This window comes from Limanda limanda, chromosome 20 (assembly GCF_963576545.1).
Source record: "Limanda limanda chromosome 20, fLimLim1.1, whole genome shotgun sequence".
Lineage (NCBI taxonomy): Eukaryota > Metazoa > Chordata > Actinopteri > Pleuronectiformes > Pleuronectidae > Limanda > Limanda limanda.
The window spans coordinates 7,188,137-7,203,419 of NC_083655.1; the positions used below are offsets into that span (position 1 = coordinate 7,188,137).

At 44.6% G+C, this 15,283-nt stretch overlaps 1 protein-coding gene across 1 annotated transcript in view; it reads left to right on the top strand.

Moving 5' to 3' along the window:
• si:ch211-285f17.1 (sickle tail protein homolog) overlaps window positions 1-15,283 on the top strand; it is a 123,602-nt gene that overhangs the window by 60,200 nt on the left and 48,119 nt on the right. The window lies entirely within an intron of this gene.

Sequence of the window (15,283 nt, forward strand, 5' to 3'; positions counted from 1 at the left end):
CGGAACTCCGAGGCTAAGTGTTTCGTTCGAGCTGTAGTTGAATATAATAAATATGGATATAATCAACGTATTATTACAACGACACATCTCCATCTCCTCCCACTATCCAAAAATGAGAAACTAAACCAAACTGTAAAGTCGTGGGCAGCAAAACCAAAAACAATAAGCTGAAAGACACTAAAGTTTTCTGTAGTTTAAAGAGCATCTGAAGAGTTTGGTGATAATTCAAACAAATGGAAAAGAACAAGTCCTTCAACTTTAACAGACGTATAGAGCCGGCATTACTGGAGCATTTGTTGGTGAGGAGAATGTTCCTGACTCCACCCGGGGATGTGGAGAAACGTCCACATCACCGGGTGGGTGGGTGGGGGGGGAAGATCTCTCCTTGTTTTCTATGTGTCTCATAACGACCGCAACATTCTCTCTGGACTATTAAGCCGTGCAGTTTCTATGGAGCAGCTGCACACTTCACACACACACACACACACACACACACACACACACACACACACACACACACACACACACACACACACACACACACACACACACACAGGATGACAGCACTTGGTTTAAATGTCTGCTCCCTCATTTTCCAGCCTCGAGAGTGTTTGCTCTCCATATGAGACAATAGCAAAGACACGCACACACACGAAAGAATCCTTAACGTTTCCTATTTACGAGTCTGTGCTGCATTGCGGTTGGTGGTCTCGGAGTTTGAAGCGTACAGTATCGTTTCCATTGGGGGGGGTTCTGTGTAACACAGTACGTCCCAGTAAGCTGGATTCACTGCTGCTTTGATCAGGGTAGAGTCCCTTCACTAATCGGCTTGAGCTCTGGATGTTTGCCCAGGACACGTATGTGCACACACACACACACACACACACACACACACACACACTCACAAACTCAGACACACACAACTGTGATTAAAAAACAGATGTGAGGACACGGCCAAAAAACGATGGTCAGAATAAGTCAAACAGGAACAAACTGACATCACCCACAGATGTTTGACTACACATTTGCGTGTTTGTATACAAGGGGGAAAAGTGTTCTCTTTATCCCGAGCTGCCGAAAATAGAAATCAAATGACGTCAAGCCCACCTGGATTCTCTCGCCTTTGTTCGCACCCGGTGGGGGGGGGGAAAGGGCCACGATCTCTGCTCTGCGTTTTAATTACAGCTGCAGGACACAGACGGGATTAGGAAAAGTAAACGCTCGGCTTCTGTCTTTTCTCCCAGTCGCTTTTTTAGAAGCCATGTAAGAGCTCTTAATAGCCCCGGGCTTAGCTGCAAATCTCTGCGCCCTGCAGTCGAGTGCTAATAAACAGGTGCAAAGGGATTTTTTTATCAGCTGAAGGGCGAAGTGAAAAGATGGAGATGGAGATGGAGACGGGAGGAGAAAGAAACCGGAGGAGAAAAAAGAGATGAATGCATGCGGAGGGGGAAAATGAGGAAGAGGTGCATCTGGAGTGTCTGTCACGGCCCTGCCTGCATTACATCACTGAGATGCCTCAGCACTGATGACATCGTCGGGCTGAGGAGGGAAGGTGGGGGCCGGCCCTCGGGATGATGTCATTAATAACCAATCAGAGGACTCGGGGAGCCGTTAGGGTTCTGGCTCAGCTCCTGAGGCTGAAATGGTATAGGATCCCTGAAAATGACTTTTTTCCTCGTCTCAAATCACGGAGCCCTTGTGTCTTGTCCTCGGGTTATTTTTAGACTGATGGCAAATATAATTCAGACCTGCTCCTTCCTCAGCCTCAGACGGAAGAGTAAGCAGAGCCGAGTCTCCCAGCGAGGAGACGCTCCATGTAAATATAGACCAATCCACAGGGAATTGGCATTTCACTGATCTAATAGCAAATGAAGGAACCGCTTTGTGAGCGTCCGCACGAATAGAACAGTTTCTCCTTTATTGTGTGAGGTGTGTTCCAGGCAGTGTTAAGCAGCCAGTTGATACCAGGCTCAGGAAGTCATTTAGATTCACCTTGATCTATCTCTTTCAGGACAGTGACCGTGGCATCAATTTGCACAACGAAATTATCAGAGCTCCACTAATACGCTGTTAGAATGCATTTGTGACCTCGAGGTTTGTCAAACTGCGACATCGTTTTCTGTTTATCCTTTATTCAGAAAACACGAGCACGAGGGAGCTGAGAAACAAACTTCAGTTGGACATTAATGGACACACTGACAAGAAAACTGTGACTTTTCATTTGCTAAAATTAAGTCCTAAATCTGATAGACTTTGTTGACCATTCTCCATATAACTCACATTTAAATCTACTTTCCTGGAAGGCAACCCTGTGCAACTTTTCTAACCTTAAAATAACAGCTTCATTAAAATGAGTTTGATTGTTCACTGACTTGCAATAGAGAGAATGTTTCCTCTGACAATCGGGTACGATCAGTGAGAAGTGTGGGACTGACTGAGAGTCGCAGATTCAACTTTCCGAATCAGCTCCAGCCGGTTGAAGAGGAAAGCTGAACTGTAGATCAGTTAAAGATACTCTAAAACTGACATTTACCTCTAATATTCAGCAGGAAACTTTTAAAATATGACGAATTCTGAGCAGAGTTTGGTGGATTTGTTACAGCAACATCTCTTCTTGTTCAGGAAGCTGAGGATCATGGGTAATATCCACTGTTCAGTTGCAGTTTGTTTTCCTCTAAATGAAAACCACTTAATCACTCGGACACTAAACTCATAATATTTAATCCCCACGTGTGGCTGCAGAGGGCGCTGCTGCTTCAGTGATAGTCACATGATGCTACAGCCAAAATAAACTATTTTCAACTATTTCATTCTACCTTGCTTTTCTTTCCTGAAACATATTTTTAGTTGAACAAACTGTTTAACGACTCTGCTGAACCACATAGGAGAGTTCAGTCCGTCAATAGGGTGTTAAATGAGACTTACAATACAAAACTGATTAGAGCACAGTGACATTTAATGTAATAAAATCAGTCCCATTGTTCCCATTGAGAAACCACTCTACCATCCAGATACCACTGTGACCTGACCCCTGCCTGTCTGAGTGCTATGGCCTCTCTCTGTGTGTGAAACTATTAAACTCTGCAGGAACTCGTGTTTCCCCTGCTCGCCCCTGGGAAAGCTGCAACATTTCCGTTACTGCAACCACACTATAATAAAACTTGTGTGTTGTTTTTTTTCTTACTTCCCCTCAGTGTTGGTCACCTGCATTCTTGTGATTCCTCGGAGAACTCTTCCCCTTGCAGCTCTTGAAAATATTGACTTACCCTTTTTTTTTTTGCTGCGTTTTAAATGGACAATTAGAGGTTTTTGGGGGATTCACATTCTTTACGAGGAGCTGTGGAGGAAATGAATGCACTTGGCCGACAGAAATATGCATAGTTTGTGCATTAAAGCATTTTCTCCCTCCCTCCTAATGAGTCTGGCCAAGCTGGTCCATATTCACAAACCTCCCACTTCCAGGCCCCTCTGGTCCACAGAGCCTTCAGCCTGGATTCAGTCCACCCACTGACTCATGCATATGTGGGACACGCAGCCTGAGACAGACACAGCAGGTTTTTCATAGATAAAGACCAGGACAGAGTCACTGGTGTTCCCGGCGTGGCTCGGCGTCTACAGAGATGGTTTCACCTCCCTCCTCCACGGGCGCCACTTATCAGCTGCTCTCACCTCTCTAACGCAGGACCTCAAGGAGCCACTCGGCTTCATCAGCCCCGACGTGGACACACACAGATGCAGACACTCGTCATTGCCGCAAATATAAAGTCGTTTTTTCTGTTTAACATTTTTTATTGGTTTTCTTTGGGTACTCAATACAATTATAAACACAAATCTGATGGATATACCCCTACACACAATACTACCCACCCACCCCAGGCCAGCCTACCCCATGAAGCAGAAGTACATAGAATGTATATATATATATATATATATATATATATATATATATATATATATATATGTATATAGGAATATTAGATTATTGCAATACAATACAATACAATTGCATACATCACTGCTGCAAGACAAAGCAGAGAATAGGAAGAAAGAGGAAAATTAAATTAAAGAAAAATAAATAAATAAATCAGTAAATAGGTAAATACAATTTTAAAAGAAATAAAAATAAAAGAGGGGAGGGGGGGTGCCATCTAATCTTCCTCTTGTAGTGGGCTTTGTATGCTCTCATAGTACGACAAGAAGGGGGTCCAGGTTCTCTCAAAGCTCTGTATGGAACCTTTCAGAATATATCTGATTTTCTCCAGTTTCAAGAAAGACATAGTGTCTCTAATCCATCTACTGAATGTGGGAGGTGTTTTCTCCTTCCATAAGAGTAGTATCAGACGTCTGGCAAGCAGAGAGGTGAAAGCTATGACAATATGGGCTCTGCCTTTAAGAGGACGAGTTTCATCAGTAAAACCAAAAATGGCACATAATGGGTTTGGAGGGATGACCGCACCAAACATTTGAGAATAAGCATGAAAGATGTCTCCCTATAAAGTTGTTTTTTCGGCTGGATTTGAAACAACACACCTTTTATCTTCAAAACCTGATATCACACGGTTGATTTACTGTTTGGCAAACGCTGATTGTGGGATCGTTTGCTTCAGTGACGCATTTGATTCCTGACTTTTACATCCCTGAGCTGTTGGGGCGTTAATGAGCTTTAGGTTGACGTATGTTACGCTGTGCTAGCGGAAAGAAGAGGGAGAAGAAGAAGAAGAGATAGGCGCTGAGGAGTGAGAGGAACTTATGATTGACTTGCTCGAAAAGTCCTAAGCTGCTTATCACTGTGCAGAGAGTCTGTTGCAGTGCAATCACTTTTTAATAAATGTGTGAGGGAGTAAGCATAAGGCCTGTGCAGACTTAATGCATAGTTAACTCGCTGCTGGGAAGTTGCTTTAATTTGCTCAGGACTCTGGAGCGTCTTCATCCACAGCCGTCTTTTAAATGAGCCGTACTCTACATCTAATTATCAGCAGATAAGAGGAACAGGTGCTTCCTGCCGTTTGTGCAAAGGAAATCACGGGCGTTTATTTACTGCATGGGCTGTGCCAGTGTGTGTGTGTCGATATCTCGAGTGCATATCTGCAACGTGCACTTGTGTTTGAATTTGTTGACAGAGCGAACTTGCCAAAACAGATAAGAGATATCTCAAAAACAAACGCGCTGCCTGGGAGCGGCCTGAGAATTCTACTCTCGCCTCGTTCAACACTCGGGACGTGTGGTACAAGCTGAGGGACGTGTCTGTGAGGTCGGCAGTGAAATAATCATCTCAGGATCAGAGTTCGGCTGAGAGATGACGGCTCTTTTTGTAAGAAATAGAAAAACATGTCAGTTCTTTCTCAGACTTTATATAAAGATGGACGACCTGACAGCCCTGGAGAAATGGAGTCTAAGCGTCTCAATCGTTCTCTGGTGGCTGGCGGTGGTATAGGTCGTGAACCCAGCTTCCTCCGTGTTAGTGGATGGGACATGGAGCAAACGTTTATTTTTCCTCCAAGATGGTTTCTGTCATTTGAGGTAGTACTTATCACACTGATGTTTGTCCAGGAAAGTGTCATGATTGGCAGATGAGACCTACTCGTGATAGGGTCGAGTGTGTGTATCTCCTCTGCCCCCCCGATCCCTACAGTACAGACTCCAAATGACATCATCGGCACAAGCTGGTTCTAACCTTCTAACCTGGGATGTTTTAGATTTAGAACATTTAGCATTTTGCCTTGTTGAGGTGTACAACATGTTACAGTCATTGACCTGGTATAACAGAAAAACAACCACATCATTTTAGTATTGACACTCATAAAATGAAAATCGCACTGGTAGAATACATTTCCAGATCAGCCCTGGTCACAGTTGAGCTGTTAAACAGGTGACTCACTCCCTCACACTGGGGATTTGGTTAAATGAACTGCACTGAAGCATTTTCCAGGCCAGTGAGAGCGCTGTTATCTTTCCTCCAGGGAGAGAGAGATCAGGCCGGATCTCCTCGGGAGTCTGGTCCTTCGGGAGGCCGCCGCCGCGGTCCAGTCAGCGTGAGACCGTTTCCACCGAACTGTTTCTCTCAGGCAGGGGGAGACAAGGTAGCAGCTTCCTCCTCTCTCGCTCGCAGCTGCAGCTGTTCTTAGCATCGCTCAGTCCCCCCCCCATCCCCTTCCCCTCCCACCCCACCTCAGGACACCACCAGCCTCACTGTTGGCCCAGAGACGGTTGTCACGGGAGACCAGCAGACATCTGAGCCGGTGGCGAGGTTGACTTACACCTACTCTGGCCACGAGTTAATGAAGTGTGCACACTGCCGGGGGTTTCACTGGCAAACATGTGCATTTGTGCACTCACACTCACACGTACACACACACACACACACGCCCGTAACTGCACTCACAGACACACTAACAAACACACCAATTGGTTCATTAAGCAGCACTTAGTGTCTCAGTTAATAAATGACAAAGGAAATATTCTGGAGCCTATTTCCTTGTGAACAACTGAGAAAACACACACATACACTGACATGCACATACACGCACACACCCTCACTCACACACACACACCCCGAGCTGTATAATTTCCTTGTGATCATTGCACAACATGCCTGGAGCATGTTCAACAGCACCCCCTGCTGTGGGGAAAACCCAGTGCACCTCCAGCATGGTCAGTGGAGAGGAGGTAACAGGCCCCGGGTTGTTTTCTGGATTGATCCGGTGCTGATGTGTGTGCTGATGAGTGGAGCCGGCCAATAAACAGAGCTGTTTGTTTGAGTTGTCCTCCGGCCGTCTGGGAGGGAAGCATCAGAACCAACAGGCCGGAGCTGCCAGAGGCTCTCGCTCAACTCCCCCCCCCCCCCCAACCCCTCCGCCTGTTTACTTTGTGAGTCGTGCAACAGCAGGAGAAAGAAGAAGCAGATGGAGCGACGAGGGAGACGGGCCGGGAACAAAATGATTGATTCCATCGAATTTCCTCCTGAATTTAAGTATTTACTCTTTACAAGGGAAAGTGGATCAGACTGAGCTAAACTGCATTTAAGTTGCGGTCCATTCAGTGGGAAGGGTTTCTAACCTGGCACCTGAGTTAAAGATCTACAGGATAAGCAATTCCACTCGACTCGGAGGTAAAGCTGCGGCGAAATCAATTTTCCGTACTTCATTGGGTTCAGCTACAGTAAAGAGCCTCACTTGAATCTGCTGAGAGACTCCTGTGAGATCATTTAACCTTTATTGTGCAACGTTAAGCTGTCAAATTCCCTGCTGCTCCCGTGGATGTTTTGATATCACACCAACACTCTCCTCCATTGCTACTATTTCCAGCACTTACACACACACACACACACACACACACACACACACAAACACACACTAGACTCCATGCCTGTAACTCATATCTTTTGGCCATCTGCCTGTCAGGTTTGTTTATAAAGCTCCAGCAGAGGAGAAAGTCTAGACAGGCCTGTGTATCTAACTTCACACACACACACACACACATATTGATGGAGTATATATTTGTGAATATGCAACTATCTTTATTCAAAGATGCACATTGTGTGTGTGTGTGTCTATTTTCCCTATTATAACGTGAGTGATGTGGGAAAAAGAGAGAGACCGGAACTTAAAAGGAATAAAAAATGCAGAAATTCAAGTAGAAGAGGAACATCTAGTTACCCTGAGGAGTCCCACTAAACGTTTCCGGAAATCTGACATGTGGAATCCCAGTGACGCTCTTTCAAAGCCACTAATCAGAGTTAATTTGTCAGCTTCAAGTGTATAATTCATAGGCGGTGTTTATTTTATCCCTGATGGAGCGGACAGCATAAAGGAGGTGATTGAGAAACGCTGTTATTTGTTCACTGGAGCGAGCACAATGCCAGTGTCAGACATGGGTCATGTAGGGGTGAATGCTCCCTCAGCACACACAGGGACCGAGGACTTGAATCAGCACAGACAGAGAAGGAAGAGGTTTAGGGGAGCTAAAGAGGAGAAAGAATATGAATCTGAAAAACACCAATATTTCTGTCGTATTGAATTCATTCAGTCCAGTTCTCTTATAAGCAAAAATAAAAATGACGACAAGTAGAATTCTTCTATTTACGAGAGGTTTCCTTCCCCCCCTCCTTCTCCTCTCCTGAATCATTTTCACGCGACGACTGTTTTTCCCATTGTGTGCAAAAATCCATAAGTGCTGTACGTGACTTGAAAATTGCACATTACATTTCTTTTTACGAGCTGAACAGGCACAAGAGTGAAGCAGACACCCAGATCGGATGTGAGATATTTCCTGCGTGTGAGCCTTAGTGTGTGAATGTCTGTGTTTGTGTGCATGTGGCGTGAAAAATGTGGCCGGGCCGCATAGCCGGACTCGTTCTCTCTGTCTGGTGTCGCTCACCTCCAGAGTCGAGAGTGGAGCGGAGTGGAATCAGAGCTCAGGGGAAGTCGGTGCAGAAGTCGGCCTCTCTTTTTCTGCAGGCGTTTAACTGGTCACCTCCACTGACGTGCACATCCTTTGGAACAAATGCGTTTGAGTTATTGTATCGAAAGCATTTGGTTATATATCCGTCTGGGACATGAGAGGCGACATGTCTCCACTTCCTCCCGCTATCCAGAGATGAAGCCAAAGTATCACAGCCATCTTGTGCCGACAACGTCATTTGCAGCCATGGTCAGAGAACTTTGTCTTCACTTTATGTTCAGTCTAGTGTGGAAGTGTTGAGACAAACAGACGGACCAACGTTATCAGACTTAAAAACTTTCGCCCTGTTGGCATTGTGTATTAGGCGGTGGACTAGTGGCAGAAACTTGGGACTATGGGCAGAAAAGGTCTCTGGTTCGTCTCTGGTTCGACTCCACGGAGAAACAACAAAAAGACAAACCTGGATGGATCTGTCCAAAAATCCAAGAGGTTTCTCCCTACCCTGTCTAGTGCCCCTGAGCAAGGCACCTTACTCCCCCAACATCTGCTCCCCGGGCGCCGTACATGGCTGCCCACTGCTCTGTGTGTCCTGCGCCAGATGGGTTAAAAGCAGAAGTTAAATTTCCCTACAATTGCATGAGTGTGATTGTGCATGTCTGTGCATTTGTTTTGTATCTTAATCTTTCTCCTTTAAAACAACATTTAAAGTAATAGACTTTATGATCAAATTTATGTTTTTACAGTACATCAGGAGCTGCATTTATTCTAATCATATTACACCAGGCTCAGTTCCACATGAATGGATCATCTAATGTAACGACTGCGATAACTTTTACATAATAACAATTCTGTCAGACTCTCGACAGTGGACCAGTGCTGTAGTGTGCTCGTGCCTTCATGGCTGCAGGGTATCGCTATGTGAGCTTTTTACTGCACACAACAGGGCTTTGTATCTCACTGCATAGTTATGGGACAGTAATAGTAGGGGAGAGTGGGAGTGCGACCAGGGATACATTCCTACATAAATAAGCCACAACCAGAAAGTAGCTGTAAACCACAGGAGGCCCACCCCCCCTCCGCTCCTCCTCCTAAGACCTGACCTGGGTGTTCATGGACAAGTGTTTGACGTTTGTCTTTCACATGAGGAGACCATCATGTACTCAACACGGGCAGCTGCAGAAGAGAGAGGGACATTCTTGAGCCGTTGGAAGTGAGACGTGATTCACCCGCTGAGGAAGGAGGTCATTTCTTCAGCGCCTGGAATGCTGACAGGAAAAGTGCGGCAGGGCAGGTTGCTCGGACCACAGGCGGTAATTGCAGGTTTGGAGGAGCTGCTTAAATGATGAGTTTGCCTCGACAGGGACCGACCTGTTGGGATGATGTATGTGTCACTGTCAGACCCGGACACCTCTCACACGGAAACACTCACTGCTTCAAATTCTTTAGTGAGGTATCTACAGAAAAAGGCAGCATTTCAAATTCGTTATATACTGTGGAACATTTTATCTAAACATTGGAGGAAAAGGGGCAATAATCCATCAGCTTCTAGTCGTGCTATGTGTGAAAAGGTGTTTCCAGTTAAACCATTATATATATTTAAAGATATAATGCCTATGTTATATAGTTTGTTAACTTGTGTCCAATTATCCAAAATGTTTCAAACAATGTTCAGACCCGGAGGAATCTAGAGGAAAGAGTTTTCTTCTTCAAGGTAACTGCAATCCCCAGCGGCCTTGTTATTGTTTTGATTGAAAGACCCCTAGTGGAGGAAGTTGGAGTTGAAGGAAAGTTTTAAGACTTTTGAAAGTTTAGGCAAATAGAAAACAAAGCACAAGTTGGGATGATGTATGTGTCACTGTCAGACCAGGACACCTCTGACACGGAAACACTCACTGGTTCAAATTGTTCTCTGAGATTTCTACAGAAAAAGGCAGCATTTCAAATTCGTTAGATACTGTGGAACATTTTATCTAAACATTGGAGGAAAAGGGGCAATAATCCATCAGCTTCTAGATGTGCTATGTGTGAAAAGGTGTTTCCATTTAAACCATTATAAATATTTAAAGATATAATGCCTATGTTTTATATTTTGTTAACTTGTGTCCAATTATCCAAAATGTTTCAAACAATGTTCAGACCCGGAGGAATCTAGAGGAAAGAGTTTTCTTCTTCAAGGTAACTGCAATCCCCAGCGGCCTTGTTATTGTTTTGATTGAAAGACCCCTAGTGGAGGAAGTTGGAGTTGAAGGAAAGTTTTAAGACTTTTGAAAGTTTAGGCAAATAGAAAACAAAGCACAAGTTGGGATGATGTACGTGTCCCTGTCAGACCCAGACACCTCTCACACGGAAACACTCACTGGTTCAAATTCTTCTCTGAGATTTCTACAGAAAAAGGCAGCATTTCAAATTCGTTAGATACTGTGGAACATTTTATCTAAACATTGGAGGAAAAGGGGCAATAATCCACCAGCTTCTAGATGTGCTATGTGTGAAAAGGTGTTTCCATTTAAACCATTATAAATATTTAAAGATATAATGCCTATGTTTTATATTTTGTTAACTTGTGTCCAATTATCCAAAATGTTTCAAGCAATGTTCAGACCCGGAGGAATCTAGAGGAAAGAGTTTTCTTCTTCAAGGTAACTGCAATCCCCAGCGGCCTTGTTATTGTTTTGATTGAAAGACCCCTAGTGGAGGAAGTTGGAGTTGAAGGAAAGTTTTAAGACTTTTGAAAGTTTAGGCAAATAGAAAACAAAGCACAAGTTAAAACACTCCCGATTTCTGGACTCTTTGTCTCGGCTGCTTGCGGCGATCAAGCAGAGTGAAATCCTATCAGAAGAAGAAAAAACCAAACCACATAAAGCTGCAGCGCTCGCCATCTGCTCTTTAAGCTCTTATTGAATGCAACATGTTGGAGCCTGTTCTCTGGGGGGGAGAGGGATTCTGGGAAACATAGGAAATCACTAACTTAAGCAGTTTGTGGTAAAGTTTGTTCCTTGAAAAGAAAATCACTTTTTCCTCCGCCGTGTAACACCTGGAATTGAAAAAAAACCATTACAGATATGACTTTAGATTGCGTTAAGCTAACTCAATTCCACAGTGTGATGAAATGACGTGACCTCTGCTTCCGTTGCCTTTTGTGCAGAAACATGTGAGCGGGTCGAGTCAGACACAAAGTGGGAGGAAGCAGACTTGTCTCCATATGTTAGACATTATCCTGTCAGCTGCTGCATTGTGTTTGTTCATGCGCTCATCGCACCACTTTCAATTACATGGCCCACGAACTAGGCCATTGATCCTCCTCACTGTTTTATTTTTTCCTCTTTAGCTACTAGGGGTGGGAATTGGCAAAAATGTGACGATTCAATAGTATTGCGATTCTGCGATATATTGCGATACTGCAAGTATTGCGATTCGATTCTGCGATATATTGCGATTCATGTCCCCGATATTATTCAAAGGCATTGCAAAAGTTGAGGAAAATAAGACTGCTCAACTCACTTCAAATTTCACATTTAATTATGTGAACAACATTGTTTTCTACACATTAACTGAAGTGCAAAAACTAAGAAAGGGTAGTGCAAAAACTTTGTCCTTGAACATTCAGGACACAGGACCTTTGTAATTATTTTCTGAATAGGAGACCTCTCACATGAACACTGAGCTCAATCATATAAATAAGAGTAACCTAGAGCTTCAATCAAATTGAGACCTGCAAGGTCATGACCCAAAATGTTAATTTCATTTGGGAATATTGGCATTTTTGTTCAGAAAAAGGAGTTGGTCAACATGCTCAGATGTTAAAGTGCTCCTCTGGAACGTTACTATATCTCCTGCAGTGGAGAACATCCTTTCCGCATACACACTAGGTATCTTTTAAACTCTGAAACTCTCCTCAGCATGCTTTGCCAGCCAGGCAATACTTTGTGCTACAGTATCGATATAATCGCGGGCGCAAAATATCGCGATACTGAACAGAATCGATTTTTTCCCCCACCACTATTAGCTACTTCAATTTGTGTCGACGTCTTCCCGAACGTGTAGATTGGGTCACTTACATCAGCAGCTGCAGAGAAATGAACTCATGCACAGCGGCCCCTCCCTCCTCTTCCTCCTCCACATCAGACATGTACAGACTGACGTGTTTGCACAACGTATGGAGCAGATGAGCATGTTTGCGGACTGTCAGGCAAACAGAGCAGCGTTGCTTTCACGGATCCTCGGAGCGGACGCAAACAGAAACATCGTGTCCCTTGAGCTTCCTAATTGGAAACAACACAACACTGGCTGCTCGTCTCCTTGGGGGTCGCAGCGTTGATCAGATAACTCGATCACATATTAGCCGGCTGCCGTGCGCTCAGAGCCGTTTGGATGTGGCTCAGAAGTGGGTTATGACACATTTGGATGCACTCTGGTGTCTGGTGGGCCCCTCGGCAGGGGGACGGAGAGTCCAACAAAAGACAGCTTGCAGACAAAGTCCTGATGAAGCACAGACTGTGTGTGTATAACCGTGTGTGTGTCTGTGTGTGTGTGTGTGTGATAGTCGGACAGTTTTATTGACACCTGTTAGTGTCGGGGTCCTGTTCTAAGAGGAGACAATGTGTTTCTCATCAGATTCTTCTTTTATTTGCTCCGCGTCTCCAGCTCGCACGTTTTTGCATTCAGCCTTTGACCACTAGCAGGAGAGCCTTCAGCCCGAGGGTGAAGGCCCAGCCGCTCTGTGTCCTGGAATGCAGTTGACTCTCTAAATCCCCACCAGTCTATCCTGGGGCTGTGGGGCAGGGCCTATCTCAAGCCCCCTTCTTTTTTTTTCCACGTGAGCCACGTCTGGAATCTCTGAGCAAGCAGTTGTGGCCGATTCTCCCGGCCGCCGCTCTTCCACCGCGTCGTGTTGATCCCAAAGTTTGCGATGGAGGAGGAAGTAGCAGATGAAGATAAAGATTGTTCTCCCGGGGAAGGTAATTAGCTTTCTCTGACTTGACACCTGCAAACGATCCTTCAGCGGTTTGAGTCTGTTCTCTCTGCTGGGTGTAATTCGGTTGGCAGTGGGGGTAAAGTGTGTTTGGGAGTTAAAAATAGGATTGGAAGTACATGAGACGTGCTGGGGCTCTGAGCTCGGGCCGGGGTCTGATCTGATAGTGTTGGTGACGCCAGCCTGTGTGTGTTTTGTGTTTACCGACCGAAGCAGTTCTGTGTTTTGACAAAAGCCGTAGAACTTAAATGGGAGGACATTTCCCAGCACAGGGAAAACAAACAGAAATTCAACCGCTGCAGCTAATGAGAAAGTGTTTTACCACTCCTGAGTTCCACCTGCGTCTCAGTCCCAACACGTCTTTGAGAGGAAAGTGAGAAATTCCTTCTGTGGCTCACTGTGTGTTTTCAAGCTTTCAGAGAAAAGTCATTCTAACCTCTCACAAAATCACTTGAAATATCCTCCTTCAAACGTTTAGGAGCTGAACTCCATATGTGGGCCTTCATTTTCCACCATTACCCTCTGAAAGGTGCATATTATAGCTCTACCTGCCCGACAGGAAAACAGGCTTATTGCTTCTCTTCTCCTCTTCCTCTCCTCTTCCTCTTCCTCCCCATACACTATCTCTCATATTGATGGATTACAAGTGTGCGCCCTCGGGCCCTGATCGAATCGAGACAAGATAACAAAGTGCAAAGATGTTCATACGCCTAAAGGAGGGTGTGTTTACTTTATCTCCGCTCTGCCCTGAAATCAAATATCCATCTTCAACACTTTATTGTTGTTTTCATATCGGGACAGAAGGGGACAGATCGCCGACCGCAGGATAACGGCGACACAGGCCTTCTGCTTTTACTGTAACACTCTGAACCCGTTTGCAACAGCTGGAATACTCGACATCCTCGGCTGAAATCTGTCTCACAACAACTGAAAATACAAAACACACAGATACTCCTAATGTCCCTGAGGGAAATCTCACCTCTCACCCTGGTGCACCTGGTTGTTTCTCCGGGTGAATAAACAGATGCTCTGGAGTTCTCAGTTTGCGTCGCCCTGCATTCATGGATGTGTGGCTGTAACAGCTGTTTCCAGTGCGTGTTTTCATCAGCCGCATTGTGACTGTCACATCCAATTTCGGGTTCATTGTTGAAATATACAAGAGCATGAATACATAATGAACCGTGCTCAGACAATGTTTGTTTCAGTTTGGCTTCTGGAGAAACTATTAACATCTTTTTGAATATCGAGTCAGTTTTCTCTCATGGGTAAAAACGGTAAAGGAGAAACTCACAGTTTAGATTTTGCTAAACTTTTCTAAACTTCTCTGTATAAGGAGGATATTGGATATTAGGATATTGGGAGAGGCGGTGGACTAGTGGCAGAAACTTGGACTATGGGCAGAAAAGGTCTCTGGTTCGTCTCTGGTTCGACTCCACGGAGAAACAACAAAAAGACGAACCTGGATTGATCTGTCCAAAAATCCAAGAGGATTCTCCCTACCCTGTCTAGTGCCCCTGAGCAAGGCACCTTACTCCCCCAACATCTGCTCCCCGGGCGCCGTACATGGCTGCTCACTGCTCTGTGTGTCTGGTTCCAGATGGGTTAAAAGCAGAGGTTACATTTCCCCTTGCATGAGTGTGCCTGTGGATGTGTGTGGGATAAATAAAATGTATCTTAAATATCTTAAATATAACATCTTGGAATTTGTTTTTCTGTGCCCTCATGACCTACGGTAGCAAAGCACATGTGCCTACATATTGTCTACATATTCTTAGACTCATAGTATATTATATTTACCTATTGTATAGTCAAATACTTATATTCATATTCATACCTCTACTATATATCATATCATACTCTCTGTATATTCTTGTTTACATAAGTCTATATACACATATTTATACATGTGTA